Here is a 23180-nt window from a genome sequence, read left to right on the forward strand (position 1 = left end):
CACAGAAGTCTGGCTTCTATGCTCGCTTCCCCAGGCAGCACCCTCAGAACCTCCCCACACAGCGTGAAGGCCGGACAAGGAGGGACAGTTGGCGATGCATGGATGTGTTTATGGGCTTCAGAGACAGCATCCCATGTTGAATTAGGCATGCATGGCTGCACCCTTCCTCCTCTGGGTGCATGGCAAGGCACGGCCCTTAAGGCCCTTCAAAATCCTCAGCACCAAGCCCATGATGCTGTTAATCCGGCCCTGGTCCTCCTCCACCGCCGCTTCCACCTACACCGCCCATAGGTGTGCGCAGCCTATTGCATTAAGGTGTGCACCCCAAAGTTGAAATACACATGCATGTGTTTGCCAGCAGGGAGAGTAATGTATCGGGGCCATGTACCTGTAGGCAAGGAGAAATAGAGCAGAGCAGGTCCCAGGGAGATCTTTCCCATCTCCTCACTGGCAATGCTATGTGCCCTAGGTGATTAGGGTGTGCCCAGGCACACCCAGCACACCCTGTGCGCACGCCTATGTCACCGCCACATCCACCACCACCTCAACCTCCCTCCTACTCCATATGGGCCTCGTCCTTCAGAGATGAAGAAGAACATTGTTTTATTTTTCTGGTTTTTTTTTTGTTGTTTTAAGTTATTTCCCTATCCACATTTGTTTGCAGAGCACTTGCCATGCTCTTAATTACGTTTTGCTGCCATTTGCAGCACTCTAGCCCTTTCCTTTGGTGTTTTAGAGCCATTTTAGTGCCTTAAAGTTCGGGTCCCCATTGACTTCAATGGGGTTCGGTGTCCGGGAAAAGTTCGGTAAAAGTCCGGGACACGGACCCGGACTTTTTTTTAAAGTTCGGCCGAACCCGTCGAACACGGACATCTAGGTGTTCGCTCAACCCTATGCATGATAACTTCTGACAGATTTTTCCTCAACTGAGATAAAACCAGTCTGAATTTTGTATGGTAGGAGGCTATAAATAGATTAGCAGACAGCTGGTCCTGTCACAGCACAGCTCTTTCTTCCTCTGCCTATGTGGAGTGGGGGTGTGTGCCTTTCCTCCAATCAGCTGTCACATAGCATAAGGCTTCACTACACTCCCAGTGCTGAACAGGAAGAGAAAATTTATAAGACGATATGCACTTTCTAAAGAATATATAAAGCTGAAGACAGCAGATATGCATGTAAAACGTATGTAGGGAGATTTGTTTCATCTCTATGTATCATCTAAGGCTGTTCACTTTACTGGGTATATGTGAGGGTTTACACCCACTTTAACTCATTTTCCAAAATTCCTAGTGCCATGAAAGCTCTCCTTGCATGATTTCCTGCACTTGTGGAGGTGGCTTCAAGCATCTATATACTGCACCTGCTCACCTTTCCTAGTGGCTGCATCAATCCCACCCCCACCCCCTTATGGACACACAGCAACGGCTTTTGAACCCTGTGTTCAGACACTTGAAAGGGACTCCCGGCAGGTGCAGTTTTTTTGGTGATCACCCTCCACCGCTCTTCCATCCCAGGCATAACTCCCTGATAAGCTGGTCTGCATCTAGCATTTGTGAGTTCATTACAAATTGTTACATTGCTCCTTTTTTATCAATAAAACTTGTTATACTATTTGGTCTTGTGGCACCCTTCTTTCGCTCCCCTCTATAAATGTAAAAAAAAGCAAATCAATAAATGAAACATTATAAATACCTAAAAAATAAAGAAATACATGTATCACATTTTCTCTTGAAACTAAGGTATTCACATTAACACCATTATTAATATTATGTATTAATTGTTTTAAAGTTTAAAGGTTAAATAGCACTATATTTGGTATGTTTGTTGGCAGATCGTGTCAGTACTTGCAATTCTGCTTTAACTGTACTCAAGAAAGAATGTCTAAAGTATCACAAAAAAATTAAATTCTGGTGACAGAGATTGCAGAGAAAACTGTGACCTTTTACTAGCAAACATTACCTTGTACTATAAAATAGAAAAATGATAAATTAGACAAGCAGAATGGTCTGGCAACTTTCCAACTATCGTGAAATCTTTAAAGTCTCTTAAGACTAGAAAAAATGTAAAATAATACAATATTTTATTAATTTTATTTAATATTTTATAACCAAACCAGCTATAGAAAACATAAAAATAATTTAGCTCCTCTGTTAGTGAAAAAGGTTATCCTATTAATAATTGGATTAATTGCTTTATACACAGGGTGATTTCTATGATAAGTAAAGTCAGTATGTAGGTCAAACCTCAAGTGAGTTAAAGAACCATATTTGTAATTATTTCCTATCAGCTGAATACGGCAAAATAAAAAGAAGCACTTCACACAGGACCTCTTAGAAGATATAAAACAATAATTTCCTTGTGCGTTGTTAAAGTGGTTAGATATTCAGTACAAAAATGAAACACGTGCTACATCTGATGGAGGGAAAGAAATTGCCTGTAGAGTACTATATTTTTCAATCTGAAAAAAAAATCTACACACAAAGATTATTATATTCCTTATAAACCTTAATTCTGGTGCACATGGATCAGTTCCAACTGCAGCCTAATTAGAAAACCCAACTGCAATATTATTTGGTTTTGTATAGACTAAGGGACAATTAGAACCTCTGTTTTGAAGTGTATTTAAACATCATTTTTCAAATTTTAGATTTAGAGTTAAATAGCTGTAATCCTACAAAAAAAAAAGATCCTGTCCCATTAAAGCAGGATATACAGTATAGTGCTTGTGCTATGTAAATTTCCCCTCTCTATGCTGTAAAATACCTGGTTGATTCTGCCTGTTCCTGTGTCCCCCTTATTGTGCTGACCACAGTAATCATGGCTGCTGATCCATACTACAGTGGTCAGTTTACGTGCCTCCGTCATCCCGCAATCTCTCTCTAGTCTTTGGATCAGGGAAGGAGAGTGGCGAGAGGTCATGTGAAAAAACCGCATACACTGCACTGTATGTCTTCTTATAACAGAGCGGATTCCAGGATTTGTGATTAGTGACTTTACAACCATTTAACCAGTTGCCAACTGCCAGCAGTACATATACTGTGGCAGGTCGGCTCTGTCCCGCAAAACAACGTAACTGTACATTGCTTCGCAGGACCGCGAGTGGGAGCATGCGCGCGTCCGCCCATTCACCAAGGGAAAAGTCCGGCGGCCCTGATTGCTGCCGGGCACCTGCGATCGATCCCCGTTGAGACAGAACGGCCGACTGCTGTTGTAAACATGGCAGACCGCTGTTCTGTCAGCAATGAACACAGGTATCCTGTATTCCTCCTATTTTGGAACACAGGTCCCTGTGTTCATTCCATAAGTCTATCCCCCACGCAGTTAGAAAGCACCCCCTAGGAACACATTTGATCGCCCCTGGTGCTAACCCCTTCCCTGTCAGTGTCATTAGTGCAGTAACAGTGCATATTTTTAGCACGGATTACTGTAGTAATGGCACTGGTCCCCCCAATAGTGTCAAAAATATCAGTTAGGGGTGCGATCCCAGTCCTGTTAAAAATCGTTAATTGCCGCCATTACTAGTAAAAAATGAATAAATAAATAAAAACGACATAAATCTTTCCCCTAGCTTGTAGACGCGATAACTTTTGAGCAAACCAATCAATATACTCTTATTGGGATTTTTTTACCAAAAATATGTAGAAGAAAAAAAATTGGTCTAAAATGATGAAAACATTTGATTTTTAATTTTTTTTTTGGGAATGTTATAAAGCAGAAAGTGAAAAATATGTTTTCATTTTCAGAATTGTCGCTCTTTTTTTTGTTTATAGTGCAAAAAATAAAAATTGCAGAGGTGATCAAATACACCCCAAAAGAAAGTTCTATTTGTGGGCAAAAAGGACATCAATTTTATTTGGGTACAATTGTCAGTTAAGGTAACGCAATTAAATAGCCTGGTCATTAAGGGGGAAAACCTTCCGATCCAGAGGTGGTTGAACTAGATCCTTTTTTTTTTTTTGTATATGTCTCCACTAGGAAAACCCAACCCTCTATTTGTCCTTGTGACCACTGTCATTGTGACAGAAAGTGAGATAAAATTCAAAAATATTAAGCGATCTCCAATGCAAGTGGTGATGGAAAATTTTCCAAATGGGAATATTCAATTTCTGTGACAACTCTCTAAGATGGAATTTTGATTCATTTTGTGGAGATTTCCTCTCATTTCTTGTTTCATCCACAGGACAGAAAGTGAAGTGAAATCTACCCAGCAGATACAAGCAACAAAATATGTACTGATGAGTGTTTTAAACCTTCCCTCAATCTACTACAAAAATGTTATTGCTGTTCGTGTCTCCGCTGGGCCCAGGGCAGGGTTGTGGGGAGGAGGCTCTTGCCTTCATCAACATAGGGACAAGTTGCTTTGTTAGGGGTGTCCCCCCTTGTAAGGTATCCACCCAATGTTGAGGGCATGTAGCCCACCTTTCCTGGCCAGCTAGGCCACATGCTTAGATGTGAGTCTGGCAACGATTTTTAGGAGACCCTTACATATTTTTTTTTTATAAGTCCATGTCTGCCCCTCTGCTTACATCCAGCCATTCTGCTTACAAGGCTGGGGATTCCTGGCTAAGTAAGTGAATGAGGCCGGTGACATCACTGGATGTTAAAAGGATTGTAAAGTTAATTTTTTTTCCCGAAATAAAAAACATGATATGTTTACCCTAAACCTCCTCTTTTGGGGTCCCCGCCCGGCACTCTAGGCTCTCCTCTTCTGTGTATGCCACCATAGAAAGGTGCTTTGGGCACCAGTTCTTAAAGAGGATATCTGGGAACTGGAGAAAGTGCAGAGAAGGGCAACCAAACTGATAAGAGGCATGGAGGACCTCAGCTATGAGAAAAGATTAGAGGAACTGAATTTATTCTCTCTTGAGAAGAGGAGATAAGGGGGGATAGGATCAACATGTATAAATACATATAGTGAACTTGGTGTTGAGTTGTTCACTTTAAGGTCAACACAGAGGACAAGGGGGTACTCTTTACGTCTAGAGGAAAACAGATTTCGTCTCCAAATACGGAAAGGATTCTTCACCGTGAGAGCTGGGAAAATGTGGAATAGACTCCCTCCAGAGGTGGTTCTGGCTAGCTCACTAGATTTCTTTAAAAAGGTCTGGATTCTTTCCTAGGTGTACATAATATAAATGGGTATTAACATTTTTTTAGGTAAAGTTGATCCAGGGAATATCCGATTGCCTCTCGGGGGATCAGGAAGGAATTTTTTTCCCCTGCTGTAGCAAATTGGATCATGCTTTGCTGGGGTTAATTTTCGCCTTCCTATGGATCAACAACGGGTATAGGATTGTGTATATGGGATTGTATGGTTGGTTTTCAATACTGTTTTTTGTTTTTTTTTGGTTGAACCAGATGGACTTGTGTCTTTTTTCAACTTTATGTAACTTTATGTAACTATGTAACTATAATGCAAAGTGTAAATGTTTTTTTTTTTTTAATTATGCCGTTAAATACCTTATTTCAGATCCCCTCTGTGTGGTTACATGACCTTCTGCCACTTTCCTCCCCTGATCTAAGGGCTACAGTGGGAGGTGCTAAGATTCCGCTCTGATGTCTGACGGGAGGTCACGTGACCACTGTGCTATCCGCTCAGCCCCTCCCGCAGTGGTTCTTAGATCCGGGGAGGAGAGCAGCAGGAGATCACATGACTGCACAGAGGGGATCTGAAATAGGGGATTTAGCGGCGGAATTAAAAAAAAAACATTTACACTGTGGAATATACCTTATCAGAACAGGGGGGCTGGCAGTAATCCTACTCTCTGACTTTAATAGAAGCCTGGGGGGAGGGGCAGGGAGGAGATCGCTAACACACAGGAGCTGAAAGGGAGGGAGGAGGAGAGACTTTAACATAGCGGAATGATGAAGGTTTGTAAACTGACCACAGTATCCTGGATCAGCAGCCATAATTGCCGTGGTCAGTTCACCTAGGCCTAGGGGGGACACAGTAACAGGCAGGCTCAACCAGATTTTTTACAGCATACAGAGGGACAGATAAGACAGCACAAGCACTATGCTGTGTGACATGTTTTTAAGGAACCAGATATTTTTTTTTCTTTTTAGGGGTACAACCTCTTTAAGGCTGGCAAAAAAAAGGCAATATAATGTAAAGCACATTTATGTTACATGCAGGTATATTGGTTTATTTGTGCACAACAAAATACACACATGCAAGTGGTAAGAGACCTTTACTGATATTATAAGTGGCAAAATCAAGAAAGAATGAACACACTGTTTCAGTAAAGTTCAATTTAAGCAGCTGTTTGCAGAATTTCGTTCTGAATGTAATCTAATTTCCCTTTATTTAATATTTGTGTAAAATGTAATTAGGCTGTAGTTTGTATCTGAGCACTGCTGCAGTGTTTGATGATACAGGCTAACACCCAGACAACATTCCCAAGCAGCAGAACAAATTATTGTTTTCTCTGTGAGATGACGAATGACGTTTTTAAATCTGAACTCCGGGGGTATATAGTCACAAATAAATGCAAATCTGTATTCGTTAATACATATATAAGAATATTTTAAAAGCGTACCTCCACTTTTGATCTCTAGGTGATCTATGTACATTGCAAGGTTATACCAACTTTGTTGCAGATTTCTACCTTTTGTTATTCTGAAGAAATCTCTGTTTGTTTCTCTGTGCTGAGTGAGTCTAATGGAAGTGGTTTCATATTTATCAATCAGCTGTGCACCTGCAGAGCTCTAATGAGGAAAATTGCAGAGTGTGCATCCCTTTAGACGTGTTCCTATTTGGAGTATCTTACCAAAAATGACATTGTTGGTGCAGGGAATGCCTGAACTCTGACTTGCATCTTAGTGCAGACTTCTGGGAAAATCAGTGAGCCAATCAAACAAGAAGGAAACGATGTTTCTATGGGGCGCTCTCTACACATTCTATGTACATAACACCTCCAGGTAGCCATATTACATTGCATTTTCAGAAAATTACAGCGGCTGCAGATTGAAAAGGAAAGGTATTTTTAATAACATTAAATTACAATATGACTTGTGTCGCTATATTATTTTTTTCTTTATTTGCTTTTTTTTTTTCCCCTGATAGTGAAGTTACACTTTAAGCGTAAGCAGTGTAAATTTTTGAATTGACTAGGTATCATCCACTTGCAGTCCATGTAAAGCAGAACCCAGACAGACAGGGAGAGGAAGATTCAATGCAAGGATTTAATCAGTTCTGCTGAACTGGCCTAATTTTGCCCAGGCTCCTCCACCCCCTGAATAAACAATGAAGGGTAAAGCAGCACACTTATGAGTCACACTAATCTGCCACTTAGTTATATATTAAATAGATGTTCTTGGGTGGTGCTTGGTCAAATAATGATTGAAAGAAAGACTCTAAGATGTGTCCTCAAGAAAGAATAGGGGAAGGGGGAAAAATGTTAGCTCTGGAATATACTGTAACTCACCATAGAATCCCTTTCTAAGGAATTGTTTGCAACATTCAGCCAGGAGCTACACATTACAATCGGAGGAGGCACTTGTACACAATTATTGATTTTGCTAACACATATTCATGGGGCATATACATTCAATATATATGTGCTAATATATTTTTGTTTTTCTCCCCTTTGTTCTTTTGGGAGAGGAGTTTCCCTGCAGCTGCCATGGTAGTGAGTATTTTTAATAATTGGCCAATTATGTTTTTTTGAGATAGATAGTACGCTTTGTATTGTCTAGATACAGTATTTCACAAAAGTGAGTACACCCCTCACATTTTTGTAAATATGTTTTCTTTTCATGTGACACCACTGCAGAAATTACACTTTGCTACAATGTAAAGTAGCGAGTGTACAGCTTGTGTAACAGTGTAAATGTGCTGTCCCCTCAAAATAACTCAACACACAGCCAATAATGTCTAAACCGCTGGCAATAAAAGTGAGTACACCCCTACTACTTTACATTGTAGAAAAGTGCCATTTCTTCAGTGTTGTCACATGAAAAGCTATAATAAAATATTTACAAAAATGTGAGGGGTGTACTCACTTTTGTGAGATACTTTAGTTGTGTTTAATAAAGTTGATTTCTACATTTCTATACATGTGTCTCATCACTGGGTCCTGTTACACTTATCTATGGATACAACATATGTTATAATTAGGGTTGAGCTCAGTCGGACTTTTATGTTTCCTTTTTTTTTTTTTTTTTTGGTCAAATAATGGTTTGCATGAAAGAAGGATTTTTTTTAGATATATAAAATATTTTTTCATTAAACAGAAGCTTTAAAGGGTTTTGCTCGCTTTCATTTATTTTTTTATGTTTACCGTGTTATCAAATAATCTTTTATATCATGTTCTAAATATTTATATAAATCCTTTCTTTTTCAATAGATATTAAACTGTGAGAGTATCAATTACACTTTATTTGGAAGACAAATGCTTTTCTAAAAAGAAATGTATATTCTGCATGTGTATATTAAAAATTTGCTGACCGCATGAAGCGGCACGACTTCGGCGCGACTTGCACGAACTTCATATAATGAATGTCTATGCAAGTCACTCCGAGGTTGCCCCGAAGTAGTACAGGACCCTTTTTCTAAGTCGGAGTGACTTGTGTCGCTCCTATTAGAACGGGTCCTGTAGCACTGCATGGACCGCGACGGACCGCGACTTGTCAGGCTGACAAGTTGCCTGACAAGTCGCAGTAGTGTGAATGAAGACTTACTGCCTGTTACTTTTACACAGAAACCTTATAGTAAAAACATTTCTGTGTTTTATTATAACTTGTGTGTTTCCATTGGTCTTTGCGCTTACATTATTACCAGGTGTGCCAGAGGGGTTGAGATTGTTCTTGGAGTTGAGAGGCAGAGTACCCAACCAATCTTACTTAAGCAGCTCCTGCAGGGGTAGCACTACATATGGTCAGGAACATTGATCAATCAGAGATGGCTTGCTTGTATCTGCCTACAGAATTATAAGTCCAAAAATGTGCACATCTGGAATACTAAGGAAGCTACATACAGCTCAAAACTGTCACTGCTCCAAAACATGATCAAGAATGATCATGTGTTTGCCTGGTTAATGCTGTTAAGAAAATAGATCGGCCAACAAGAAAAAAAATTCATCAGATCACATGTCTGAACTCTGTGGGACAGCTGATTATAGATGACCTTAAATTTCATATGGCACACAGTATAGTTTTATGGCTCTTAAGATGTATTTTGCAAGGGCATTAGGGTGCTATCCACATTAAATGGCAACACAGAGCACCAACACGTGTAGCATATGTTGCTGTGCATTGCGATAACATACATGTTTTTGCAACATAATGGTTTGAACTTAACCTAATACTTTACAATTTTTTTTTCTTTTAAATGCAAGCAGTGTAATTGGTTTAGTATTGGCCTTTTTGCAGTCTACTGTACAGCAGAGCTCACACAAGGGGGAAAAAAAGCAGTACACGGAGCCAGTCAGACATGATGCAGTGCAAGAAGCATGCTGATAGAGGAGAGAAGAGTGACAAAGAGGTAAGCTTACTGTTCTTTTTACATTTCACTGTTCAGTCTCAGGCTGTGGTTGGGCAGGGGGCATCTAAGTGCACTAGAGAAAAATCAGGTCCCCTCCAATGCCTGATAGGGCTGTGCTATGTGGCAGAGCTGTGTAAATCTCAGGACTGGATCAACCAAATTACCGAAAGCGTGTAAAACAGCTCTTGCATTTTCTAGATTTTTATAGCCGAATATTATAAATTATTTGTTTTTTATGTTTGTTCATATATACAGTATCTTCTTTATATGTTATAAGGGACATCAATCAAACATAATGGTTTCTGATGAAGCCACCCTTCACCTAATTGGCGAAACGCATCGAACCTTATGAACTTTTATGACTGTCCCCTTGCTATATCTCTGATGTACTGTCTCAGATGTAATGTATTGTACATATGCACCTTTTCATGTTTTTATTCATATAATAAAGTTTCTTGAATGTTTTACTTTCTACGTGTGCTCCCTGACTGCCAGACCTTATCCATTAAAGTCCTATAGTATTCAATCCACTGTATATTCTTGGTCCTATATCACCCCTACAGTGTGATTCTAACATATTTTTTAGCTCTTGTATTTTAATTACATGTATATAATTTAGCTGTTTGCCTAGAGTTCAGCTTCTAAGAGACAATGATGTATCTTTTAATACTGGGATACCAGCTACATTTTAAAGAACAAACTCAATGTACCACAAAGTAAAGTAGTGTACATGAATTACAGTCCCAGAGCCTTGAAATGACATCTACTACTGAGGAGCAGCATTTCCTGCAGCTATATGGATAGAGATAATGTAGAAAGTGTGTTGTCCCAACATATTCCCACAGCTTTGAGAATACAACATCAGAGGGGCATGACGATGCCTTCTCCGCACTTCAATGTGTCACATTTATCACATTCAGCAGTGCAATGGATCCATAATAGTAAAACTTATACTAAAGGTTTTATATTATTAGGGACTTAGGGATTTTGAATCTGGCCTTTGAAAAAAACATGACTGGTTCTGTTTAAAGGGAATCTATTGTGCACATTTATTGACTATTCTCTTTTATTTGTTAACTGCAAATTATAAGGGAGCTGCCCGAGCTTACAGATGTATTGATGAGGTATATGAGAATATATAGGAGATGTTTCTGTAGAGTAATATCAATGCAGATCACAGAACATTCTATTACAGTGAGCAGCAGCATGAAATTCTTTACACAGCGCGCTCTCTGTGCCAGTGATGTGGCCGCCGGGATCCGCCATCTTGTGCTTGACCAACCAATGCCTCAGAGGAGATCCGAGCCTGAGGGAACCGGCTGGGATACACCAAGACAGTTTTTTTTTTTGTTTCTTGTCATTCCTGACACTGTCACATTTCCAACATAGGGAATATGTTTGCCAACTTCTTCAAGGGTCTTTTCGGCAAGAAAGAGATGCGTATTCTGATGGTGCGGTTGGATGCCGCAGGTGAAACCACTATTCCATACAAGCTGAAGCTAGGAGAAATCATCGCAACCATCCTCACAATAGGTTTTAACGTAGAGACATAAAGAACATCAGTTTTATGGTGTGGGATGCGGGTGGTCAAGACAAGATCAGGCCTCTGTGGTGTCACTACTTCCAAAACACACAAGGTTTAAACTTCATGGTGGACAGCAACGATCGGGAGTGAGTAAACGAAGCACAGGAAGAGTTAATGAGGATGTTGTCGCAAGAAGAGCTTTGAGAGGCAGTATTGTTGGTGTTACAGAATACAGAATTCTTTATTAATCCCAAAGGAAAATTGGGAAATTGTTCACTAACAAACAGGATCTGCTGAACACTATGAACGCAGTGGAAATAACAGACAAGCTAGGACTGCACTCCCTCCCCCATAGAAACTGGTACATCAAGGTAACTTGTGCAACTAGTGGAGATGGTCTCTATGAAGGACTGGATTGGCTGTCCAATCAGCTCCGGAACCAGAAATAAAAACCACCAATCATATAAAAAAATAAAAAAAATATGATGAAGTCAATATGAAATGCATAGAGGGGCGGCAGCAACACCAGTGGAAGCAAACGGATAAAAAACAGAGGAGTATGGAGAAAAATACACATTCAGTTTTTTTATTCTAGCAACTATGGTCATAGATATAGCTAACGCTCATATTTATTTATTTTCCATGATCATCAGCTTAATCTAGTGGCTATATTGTATTTTTTCCTGATTCACGCTATTCTTATGAATGAAGAACATCCGACCTGGAGAGAAAATAGCCTGGTAATATTTAATTTTTCTGGCATTCACAAATATATATGCACAAGAAGAGCTCTGCAATTTTTTTTTTTTTTTTTTATTAATACAGCCCAAAGTGCGCTATGGTGCTGCAATGATTTAGTGGGCATCATGAAGGTTGGTTGCTTTTTTTAAACTATTTTTCACACATAGAGTATATGCTAAAAGTTATGTACTGTAGGGGGTGAATTGTAGACAAAACAATTTAATGAGCTAAGCAAGATGACTGTTCTGTAAAAATAACGTGGACTCACTTAAAGTATATAAAATACAAAAAAATACCATACCATCATCACAAATAGACAGCAAGTGGGATGGAGGGTGGCGCCAGAGCCTTACAGAGTCCACAGCTTCCACACAAAAAGCAAGAGTTCTTTTTTGCAGTGTGCTGGCAGGGGAAAGGCTTTTTTACTCAGGCTGCAGCAAACTTTGTAAACTCTACGTTTTGATGCACCTGGAATATACACTCCACGACCCCTTTATTAGGTATATTAGGTAACACAAATTGATAATCAGGCATGTACTCACCTTTGTTGCCGGCGGTTTAGACATTATTGGCTGTGTTGAGTTATTTTGAGGGGACAGCAATTTACACTGTTATACAAGCTGTGCACTCACTACTTCACATTGTAGCAAAGTGTCATTTCTTCAGTGTTGTCACATGAAAAGATATAATAAAATATAAAAAAAAAATGTGAGGGGTGTACTCACTTTTGTGGGATACTGTATGTCACAAAGCTCACATCAGCTCTAACTGGTTTCTTGAACATGACACTGAGTTCAATGTACTCCAATGTCCTCCACATTCATCAGATACCAATCCAATAGAGCACCTTTGGGATGTGGTGGAACAGATTTGCATCATTGACGCTCAGCTGACAAATCTGCAGCAACTGTGTGATACTATCATGTCAATATGGACCAAAATATCTGTTTAGAAAAATGTTTCTAGCACCTTGTTCAATTTATGCCATGAAGAATTAAGGCAGTTCTGAAGAGAAAAGAGGGTCCAACCCGGTACTAGCAAGGTGTACCTAATAAAATGGCTGGTGAGTGTATTTTGCTAACACGAACTGAAGATCATATAAACACAACTTATTTCACAGTTTTGCATTCTTGCAAAATTGACTTGCTTTACAGCTATCTGCATTTAGGCACAAAAAATCTTAGAGCCGCAAAGGAATGCTGTTAGGTATTCTTCTGCCAAGCACTGTAAACGCAGGACTGAATAGGGACCAGACAGCTATACAACTGCATCTATCACTGGCTGTGGATCCTGTTTTTAATAAGGTCTGCATGGGGGAGTATCTTCTCAGGCCCACCAATCCAAGATATATTATTTATATTGGCTCAGAAGGCCAGGGGGCAAATGTCGGGGCAAATGTCCCCCCCCCCCCCCCAGCAATGTATTCCTCTGGATCTGAAGTTTATGGATAGCTGCAATTACCAAAATAATATATTTTTGAGCTGAATTGGATTTATGACCTAAGTTATCAGCTGACATTATACACAGCCATTAAAAAACCTTGTAGAGCAGAAGTTGTGTATAGATATTTTGTCGACAATATACTCCTTTAAATAACATCTGTGTTTGATCGTATACAACTTTTTTCTAGCATGTCAAGGATGTGACGGTGCTTCTACATGAATAAATGTGATAAGTGGACAAACATGGTTTTTATAAAAGCATATCTGGGAAACAGAATAATTGTTTGAGATAGCTTATATTGCATTACAGTAGATACAGGCCACATAGCTTTCCTATTATGAAGCTATCATCGTATTCTTTGTAGCTGTTCCATAAATTCAATTCCATTTCCAACTGTCCTTATGGTTCTTTTGGTGTTATGATAACATGTTCCAGTTATTTTCAGCAATTTCAACCCCAAGGTAAAAATAGTTTTAAAACTCATAAAACTTCTTGAAGGACAGCTGTTTCTCTATTGTTTCGTTATAAGAGAAAAAGTTGAATGAATAATTTCTTGCTAAGTCCTGAACCTAGGCATCATGATTCGATTGGCATGCGTTGTAAATATTTTTCATGCACTGTAAGGACCAGTTAACATGTGGTTCGGTGCAGTGTGATTTGAGCCCAGTCATTTTAAATGGGCTGTATCGCACCAAAAGTAGTGCATGCACTACCACGTATATATATATATATATATCTATATCTGTATATATATATATATATATATATATATATATACAGTCAGGTCCATAAATATTGGGACATCGACACAATTCTAATCTTTTTGGCTTTATACGCCACCACAATGGATTTGAAATGAAACAAACAAGATGTGCTTTAACTGCAGACTTTCAGCTTTAATTTGAGGGTATTTACATCCAAATCAGGTGAAAGCTGTAGGAATTACAATAGTTTGTATATGTGTCTCCCACTTTTTAAGGGACCAAAAGTAATGGGACAATTGGGTGCTCAGCTGTTCCATGGCCAGGTGTTTGTTTTTCCCTCATTATCCCATTTACAAGGAGCAGATAAAAAGTCCAGAGTTAATTTCAAGTGTGCTATTTGCATTTGGAATCTGTTGCTCTCAACTCTCAATATGAGTTCCAAAGAGCTGTCACTATCAGTGAAGCAAGCCATCATTAGGCTGAAAAAACAAAACAAACCCATCAGAGAGATAGCAAAAACATTAGGTGTGGCCAAGTCAACTGTTTGGAACATCTTTAAAAAGAAAGAACGCACCGGTGAGCTCAGCAACACCAAAAGATCCGGAAGACCATGGAAAACAACTGTGGTGGATGACCAAAGAATTCTTTCCTTGGCCAGATCAAGAACACTCTCCAGGAGGTAGGTGTATGTGTGTCAAAGTCAACAATCAAGAGAAGACTTCACCAGAGGGAATACAGAGGGTTCACCACAAAATGTAAACCATTGGTGAGCCTCAAAAACAGGAAGGCCATATTAGAGTTTGCCAAACAACATCTAAAAAAGCCTTCACAGTTCTGGAACAACATCTATGGACAGATGAGACCAATATCAACTTGTACCAGAGTGATGGGAAGAGAAGGGTATGGAGAAGGAAAGGAACTGCTCATGATCCAAAGCATATCACCTCATCAGTGAAGCATAGTGGTGGTAGTGTTATGGCGTGGGCATGTATGGCTGCCAATGGAACTGATTCTCTTGTATTTATTGATGATGTGCCTGCTGACAAAAGCAGCAGGATGAATTTTGAAGTGTTTCGGACAATATTATCTGCTCATATTCAGCCAAATGCTTCAGAACTCATTGGACGGCGCTTCACAGTGCAGATGGACAATGAACCAAAGCATACTGCGAAAGCAACCAAAGAGTTTTTTAAGGGAAAAAAGTGGAATGTTATGCAATGGCCAAGTCAATCACCTGACCTGAATCCGATTGAGCATGCATTTCACTTGCTGAATACAAAACTGAAAGGAAAATGCCCCAAGAACAAGCAGAAACTGAAGACAGTTGCAGTAGAGGCCTGGTAGAGCATCACCAGGGATGAAACCCAGCGTCTGGTGATGTCTATGCGTTCCAGACTTCAGGCGGTAATTGACTGCAAAGGATTTGCAACCAAGTATTAAAAAGTGAAAGTTTGATTTATGATTGTTAATCTGTCCTAATACTTTTGGTCCCTTAAAAAGTGAGAGGCACATATACAAACTTATGTAATTCCTACACCGTTGACCTGATTTGGATGTAAATACCCTCAAATTAAAGCTGAAAGTCTGCAGTTAAAGCAACTCTTGTTTGTTTCATTTTAAATCTATTGTGGTGGTGTATATAGCCAAAAAGATTAGAATTGTGTTGATGTCCCAATATTTATGGACCTGACTGTATATATATATATATATATATATAGATATATAGTGCGGTTTGCAAGTGGTTTACCGGGGGTTATGGCTGAAGATATTAGGCATAACCCCATACCGTTTTGTCATAAAACCTGTCTGAGTGGCTAATGAGTTGCTTTGGCGGTCCACACCCCCACCTCCTCCCCCGACCCGCAGCTCGCCGCTGTTTCTACGGCTTACCGTTTCTACCGGTTTGCCCGAGAAATGATCCGAGTGCGGCTGGCTGCTCCCATAGGCAATCAAAGAGTTAATACCCTTTGATCAACTCTATGCCCTTGGAGGACAGGAGCAACGTAATGGCATCACTTCCTGTCCAGGCTGGAAGACATTTTTTTTTTTTTAAAGCGAAAGATCAAAAAATATATATTTGTTTAATCTTTTGCTTTTAAAGGTAAATAAGAGATTTGGTGTTTCTTTGACCCCAGATCTCTTCATATAGAGGGCCTTTCATCCTTATCTCAGTTACAGGGGATGATTACATTCCTTGTAACAGGAATAAAAGTGATAAAAAAAAAATTAAAAACGGACAGTGTGCAAATAAAGAATAAAAAGTAAAATAAATAATAATAAAAAAAATTTGAAAGCTGCCTCATCCCTCCGTGCTCGCATGATGAATGCATACGTAAGTTGTGCACTCATATGTAAATGGTTTTCGAACCACTCATGTGAGGCACTGAGGTATCATCACAAACATTAGAGCGAGAAGCAATAAGTCTAGTGCTAGACTTTCTCTGTAACTCTAAACATGTAACCTATAAAGGCATTTAAACTTTGCCAATGGAGATTTTTCAGTACCGTAATCTGTCGCCATTCCGGGAGCTTGCACAATTTTAAAGCGTGAGGTGTTAGGTATCTATTTACTAAGCATAACATAATTTTTCACATTATACAAAATAGGGGTAACTATTGTGCTATGTTTTTTTAAAATTCATTAAAGTGATTTTTTTTTCCCCAAAAAATTGTGTTTGTAAAACCGCTGCACAAATACCGCGTGACATGAAAAATTGCAACAATCGCCATTTTATTCGCTAGGGTCTCTGCTAAAAAAAAGTATAATGTTTTGGGGTTATAAATAATTTTAAAGCAAAAAATAATGATTTAAATTTGTACACAAAAAGTGCTAGAAAAAGCCTGGTCTGCAAGTGGTTAAAAAACGCAATGCAACTGGATTGCATGGTTCTTCGATACCATGCGAACCGGCACAGGCAAACGCACTGTGTTTGCGACCTGCGTTTGGGGTGTCATTAACTTAACACTGACACCCACTGCAGATCGCAACTGCAGTGCATTTTGAGTGCGGTGCGGGACACACGCATGAAACCTGGGTTTCCTTCACCATGTTGTGGTGTGAATGGGCACTTATTTATTTATCCTACAAATGAAAAAAATGTACATACTTTTTCTTATGCAAATTTGTCTGATTTTGTATCAAGCCCTAAAGTGTTTAAAGCTGCTCATAGAGATTGGAGTTTTCAGATCTTAGGGCACAATTTTACTGCCAACATAATGCTTTGAAAGATCTTTTTATAAACATGCTTGCTCGGATCACCTTTGTCCCCTTTTTTTTAATGATTATGCAGGAGAGAAGGGGAAAGTTGGGAGACACCCTTGATGCTAGCTTCTCTTAAATAATAGAAGTGACTGTCGTCCACTAAAGTCTATCAAAGCCTAGCACTGTTCCCCTTGAGAATATTTGTACAGGCCTTGCAGTATTTATGGACATACACTATATTACCAAAAGTATTGGGACGCCTGCCTCTACACGCACATGAATTTATAGGTATCCCGGTCTTAGCCCGTAGGCCCAATATTGAGTTGGCCCACCCTTTGCAGCTATAACAGCTTCAACTCTTCTGGGAAGGCTGTCCACAAGGTTAAGGAGTTTGTCTATGGGAATGTTTGACCATTCGTCCAGAAGCACATTTGTGAGGTCAGGCTCTGATGTGGACTAGAAGGCCTGGCTCGCAGTCTGCGCTCTATTTCATCCCAAAGGTGTTTCTATCGGGTTCAGGTTAGGACTCTGTGCAGGCCAGACAAGTTCCTCCACCCCAAACTCGCTCATCCATGTCTTTATGGACCTTGCTTAGTACACTGGTCTAAATCATTTGGTGGAGGGGGCATTATGGTGTGGGGTTGTTTTTCAGGGGTTGAGCTTAGTCCCTTAGTTCCAGTGAAGGGAACACTTAAGGTGTCAACATACCAAGACATTTTGGACAATTTCATGCTAACTTTGTGGGAACAGTTTGGGGTTGGCCCTTCGTGTTCCAACATGACTGCGCATCAGTGCACAATGCAAAGTCCATAAAGATGTGAATGAGGAAGTTTGGGGTGGAGGACCTTGACTGGCCCGCACAGAGACCTGATCTCAACCCAATAGAACACCAACTCAATATTGGACACTTTGACATGGCAGAAAGGGATAGAACCTTTATCAGGTTTTCATTATTGTCTGTGGTCTTGTAGGGAGGATTTACAAATTCCTCTGAATGTCATGGTAAAACTGTTGTCCAAGGGCAGGAAGAGTGAGAAAATCTCCAATGTGGACATACAAATCGATAAAAACAAATTGAAGTTCTAGCCTTCCTCTGTTCTAATAGAAAAAATGGTTTTCATTGTTGTATGTGACCCTAGATTCAAAGTACATTTTGCCCAGAACTGAGACTTTCCTCGCAATTCTGTTCACCCTTCAGAGTCCTGCTAAATACCCAGTATGAGGCAAAAATATATTAAATGGTGCCCAATGCAAGCATTTTGACTGGAATAATATAAAGCCTAAATCCAACCTTTTTTTTTTTTTTTAGGTGGGAAAGTGTTAAAATGTTTGGATTTTTTTTCACTCCCAGTGGCATCTATACAAGAAAAACAGTGTGCAGCTGTCACAAGAATAGGGCAATAAACACATTATCAGATGTTCTGCTTGATCTGTACATGCCTGTGTCCATCCCATGTGATCTGTGCAGGGAGGAACTTGAGGGAAATCTCCATTATATGACACAGACAACAATAACAATATGACTCCTGAAAATTCAACATAAACTTCAAATAAAAAAAAAAATATATATATATATATATATATATATATATATATACACATATATATATATAGCACAATTCCGAGCCAGCTGTCCCTCTTTGCCAGGCAAGAGAATTGTCCCGCTGTCACATGCACAGTCAACCGTCTTCTCCCCGACACATGTACTGTACAAGTAAGGCCCGCCATACTGTCTACGAAGATAGTCCCACTACCCCTCCCAGCATGGCCGACTGCAATCTTCACAGTATCACTGCAATTGCTGTAAAGAACAAATGTCCCGCTGTTGTATGCACGGTCAACATCAGTCCATACAGCCTGAACACAAACTTGGCCCCTGGCACCCTGCTCCATGTGCCCCTAGCTGCCATTTTCTTCGTCCACTCCTGGACCTTTTTCTGTTAAGCAGCTGCAGCTTTTATTCACTAAAATAGATCTCCTCCCTTCTCTCCAATACTTGATAGCAGAGTACATCTCATAATTGAAATGGAAGGTTCCCGCCATTTTGCAGTACTGACTGGAAGATTTCCATTGCCACAGCCAACCTTCCATGTGCACATCACTCTTCATCCCACTCTCCCTACCTCCTGCAGAGCTGACCTCACACTTGGCTTGAGTTTTGGAATAAAATCCCGGACACAAAAATGGAAATTTTGAACTTTTCTTTTGGCCGTTGCCACGGGCAACTGACCCAGTAACCCAGGGTGAAATCCTGGATGAGCCCCCAAATGTAGCGCAATCCCCACCCGTTCTGCTGGATATGGGTCCCCCTGGGTTACCGCTAGCAACAACAGTATATTTAAACTTGTTCTCCAATTGTGAGCACTGAGACAATGATCAATCCAGTATCTTTGTGTTTTTTGTATTTATTTGGTAAATTGTATAGGAGAAGGGATGAGTGGGACATTCCTGGAACTAAACTAGGCTTGTTTGGCGGAGACACCTACATATTGCAACTTGGCACTGACTTGACGCTGGCTGAATGCTGGCCAGCTGCCTGTTAATGCTGAATTGACTTGGGACTGCTTTTCTGACTAAAAGAGTCCCCTTCAAGCTCCCCTAAGCACTCCTGCTGAGATAGCTACTTGAATACACTGCTGCACTGCTGAACACTTCAGGGCCTGCACCGGCACCCTCTTTCTCACTCTAATCTTCAGGGCTTAGATACTGGCACCCTCTTTCTAAGCTACCACTACTGGCTAGCTGGCTCCTGGATCCCTTTGACCTTCTGGAGTGGCCCTCTTTCTCAGGCAGACCCCTGGGCAGTTTTGAGTACTCACAACACCGTTTTTCCAGGAAACTTCTGCCCAGCAGCTCCACTCGGTCCACAGCACTATGGGTCCTTCCTGTAGCCCAGCTCAGCCTCCGGTCCTCTAGGCCAGCTGCCCAGGACACCCTCACTTGCTCTGACAGGAGGAGAGACAGCCATCAGCCTCCTCCTGGGACTCTGCTTCCCACCAAAGATGCGTTGTCACGTGCTCCCCTCAGGCTTATACCCAGTCCCAGGGTGCATTGCGACAAACTCCACCCACTGAGACAGATATAAGCCCTGGTGTGCTATTGGCCAGGTTTCCTCCACTGTCCAACAAGATCCCTCATTGGATACAGTGGGGAGACTCAACAGACCACATCTGGGAACATATCACAGCCTAACTGACTGATCATGCCCCCCCCCCCCCCCCCTGATAGGCAGACAGGGCCACATATATGCTTTTCCTAGCACCTACGTAGGAGGGTGATACACACACACATATATATATATATATATATATATATATATATATATATATATATATATATATATATATATATTATCAAAATGAAAGAAAAAAGCTTTGGCTGGGAGTTAAACTTTAAACTTTATATTGAACACTACGTGTACTTTTTGATTATCCATTATTCTACTAAGAAACTGCATTGTACTAACCTTAAGTGCAATAGCTGCTGACCTGCCCTTTAAAGTTTTGCATCTTCCTTTCGAGAAATCTTAGTTTATTATGTTGGCTGTCTCTTGTTAAGTCTTTTGTTAATGAATCATAGCAGCCTTGGCTTGTGTACTTCAGATCATCTTAAACAACAATGTAAAGACTTATTTGAATGAAATATAAAGCATCTAAAAGCACTAGGGTAGCCATTTCTTTATGAGCAAATATTTATCTCTGTAGTCTCCTCTCTTTAAAAAAAAAAAAAAGCACTTATTTTTGCACCTGTCTTTTTGTAGCTTTAGAATCTTATAAAAGAAACTTTGCCTTCTTTGCAACACAGTATGGGCAGCATTTGTTGCAGATTTATTCATTTTTACATCTCTGTGTCTGGCTTGGACAGCCAAGAATTAAATTTAGTAGAATGGAGGAAAAAAGTAAGACAATAAAACATAAGATAGAGAGCTTGATGTACTGAAGTGTGAAGTGAAGTAGGATGTGAATGTGTTTATCTTTTTTAGCTAGGCATCTAGTCACTGGCAAGAGAAGCTCCATTTTTTAAACTTACCTATGCGCGCAATTGATTACGTTCACTTTACCTACCTTCACATTAGTAAATCAGATCATAAATGTTTGTCAGCTAGCTTTAGGATTGGTTATATGGGTATTGTGCTATGATCCCAGGAGATTTTTCTTTTAGCTCATTTTAGTAAAGCATGAGAAAATCGAATCAGTTGAAGCTTTCCTTGCTGCAGCAGGCATGTTTCCTGTTGTATACATGCCTGGACAATGAAACAACCCATTATAGCATAGTAACTAAGAGACATAAGAGATGTGTGATACAAAGATAGAGGCAGCTTGAACCCCTAGACAAAGGCATGCATGCAGTAAAAAAGGTGCAGTCATTGAACTTCAATTCTTGATCCATCACAGCATGATCAAAAAGCAACTCACAGGGTTTGAGTTACTAAAGCTACATAGACTGTTAACTTTGCGAGTTGCAGTTTACAAGGGAATTCGCCCAGAGCTTTCTGAATGAGTTTAAGCTCTACTGACTTTCATCATTCAGTCGTGCAGTAAAAATTGTATTTTTTCATTTTCCTTACAGGCGATTGTGTATTCTTTGGAAAGTGAAACTTCACCACATTCACTAATCTCTGGGGTACATATCTCTGTGAAGTGCAACTTGCCTTGCAAGGAGAACCACCTATGTATCTTTCAGAACATCAACCCCACTAAGTCTTCCTCTGCTACAGTTTATTGTGAAATTCCCCTAAGATGTCAGGCTGACAGATCCTTGACACTTTTTCAAACAATACAGTTAACAGATAACACACAAAATATGTCAAGGCTCTGACATTTGATTAAAATGTTACAATAAACATATCTGCGGCAGAATATTTTAGTACTTTATCATTCATTTGAATCCTGTTGCAAGGCATACTCTGCCCATTATTAATGTATTTTTACTCCAACATTTGATATTCCTGAATTGTGTCTGTTGTAGGGATCGACCGATTATCAGCAAAGCCGATTATCGGAGGGACGATTTTCACTTTTCCCCAATATATCGGTACCGGCCCCGAAACTTGTCGATATTAACGATTTTGTTGTGACGTCATTGCGTATGTTGACCAAATTATCGGTATTGGCCCTGATAAAACCATATTGGTCTATCCCTAGTCTGTTGTGCCATGTACTTGTGTTAAATAATTTCCTTTTCTATTTGCATTGTTTCCTTTGTGTGAAATACCTGCTTATCCTGCCTGTCCTCCTGCTTTCCTATTTAAAACTGACAACGCTAGGCATATATGCACATCCATCCCAGATGGTCAGTTTTCTGGTTGTGCTAGGTGCACAGCCTGCCATAACTCCAATGGTTTAAGACTTTTGCTGACATGCCCACCTGCCTAGCTCTGGGAAGATCAATGTATTAAGTCCCGTTCACACTGGGTCGATCCGACTTGGGGGGGCGACCTCCGAGGTCGCGGTGCGAGCAGCGCGCCGCGACCTCGGAGCGGCCGGCACGGACTTCATAACATTGAAGTCTATAATGGTCGCTCCGGGTTGTGTCGCTTGTGTCGCTCCTATTAGAACGGGTCCGCAGCTTCCCTATGGAAGGCGACCTACGGCGACCTGTGAGGCGACCAGGTCGCCTCACAGGTCGCCTAAGTGTGAACGGGGACTTACTCTTTCTCTCCCTCCTGCTGACCTCCTGAACACCTGCATCCTCCACCCTTAGCTTTTATGCAGCTGAGAATAGAGGTTATGTGGTTACTTATAAAGAAAGGGAAAAATATATATATAATATATATATATATATATATATATATATATATATATATATATATATATATATATATATATATATGAGCTGTCATCCTTTGTTTTAATACTAAACGAGGCGCTAATTTGGGCTAAACTCCTTCCGACATGCTTAATAACTAAGCAAAAAATTGGGGGAGCAAACCCTGAACATGTATATCTAAAGCCGGTGCAGCTATGGACCAAGCAACATGTATATTAAAAAAGAATAGCGCACACATGCAAAAGAAATGACTATCAAATATGGAGACAATCCATAAATAAAAATGGGGATTTAGTCCCACCATATGGCTGA

The 23180-nt window shown here is 40.1% G+C and overlaps 1 protein-coding gene and 1 pseudogene across 2 annotated transcripts in view; one reads left to right on the plus strand and one right to left on the minus strand.

Moving 5' to 3' along the window:
• Window positions 1-23180, minus strand: part of GALR1 (galanin receptor 1) — a 379108-nt gene that overhangs the window by 272781 nt on the left and 83147 nt on the right. The window lies entirely within an intron of this gene.
• On the plus strand, window positions 4507-11477 carry LOC309555611 (ADP-ribosylation factor 1-like; annotated as a pseudogene). Its single transcript has 3 exons — window positions 4507-4567; window positions 10874-11230; window positions 11266-11477. The product of its transcript is annotated as an ADP-ribosylation factor 1-like (transcript).

This window comes from Pelophylax lessonae, assembly GCF_965119305.1.
Source record: "Pelophylax lessonae genome assembly, chromosome: 5".
NCBI classification, from domain to species: Eukaryota; Metazoa; Chordata; class Amphibia; order Anura; family Ranidae; genus Pelophylax; species Pelophylax lessonae.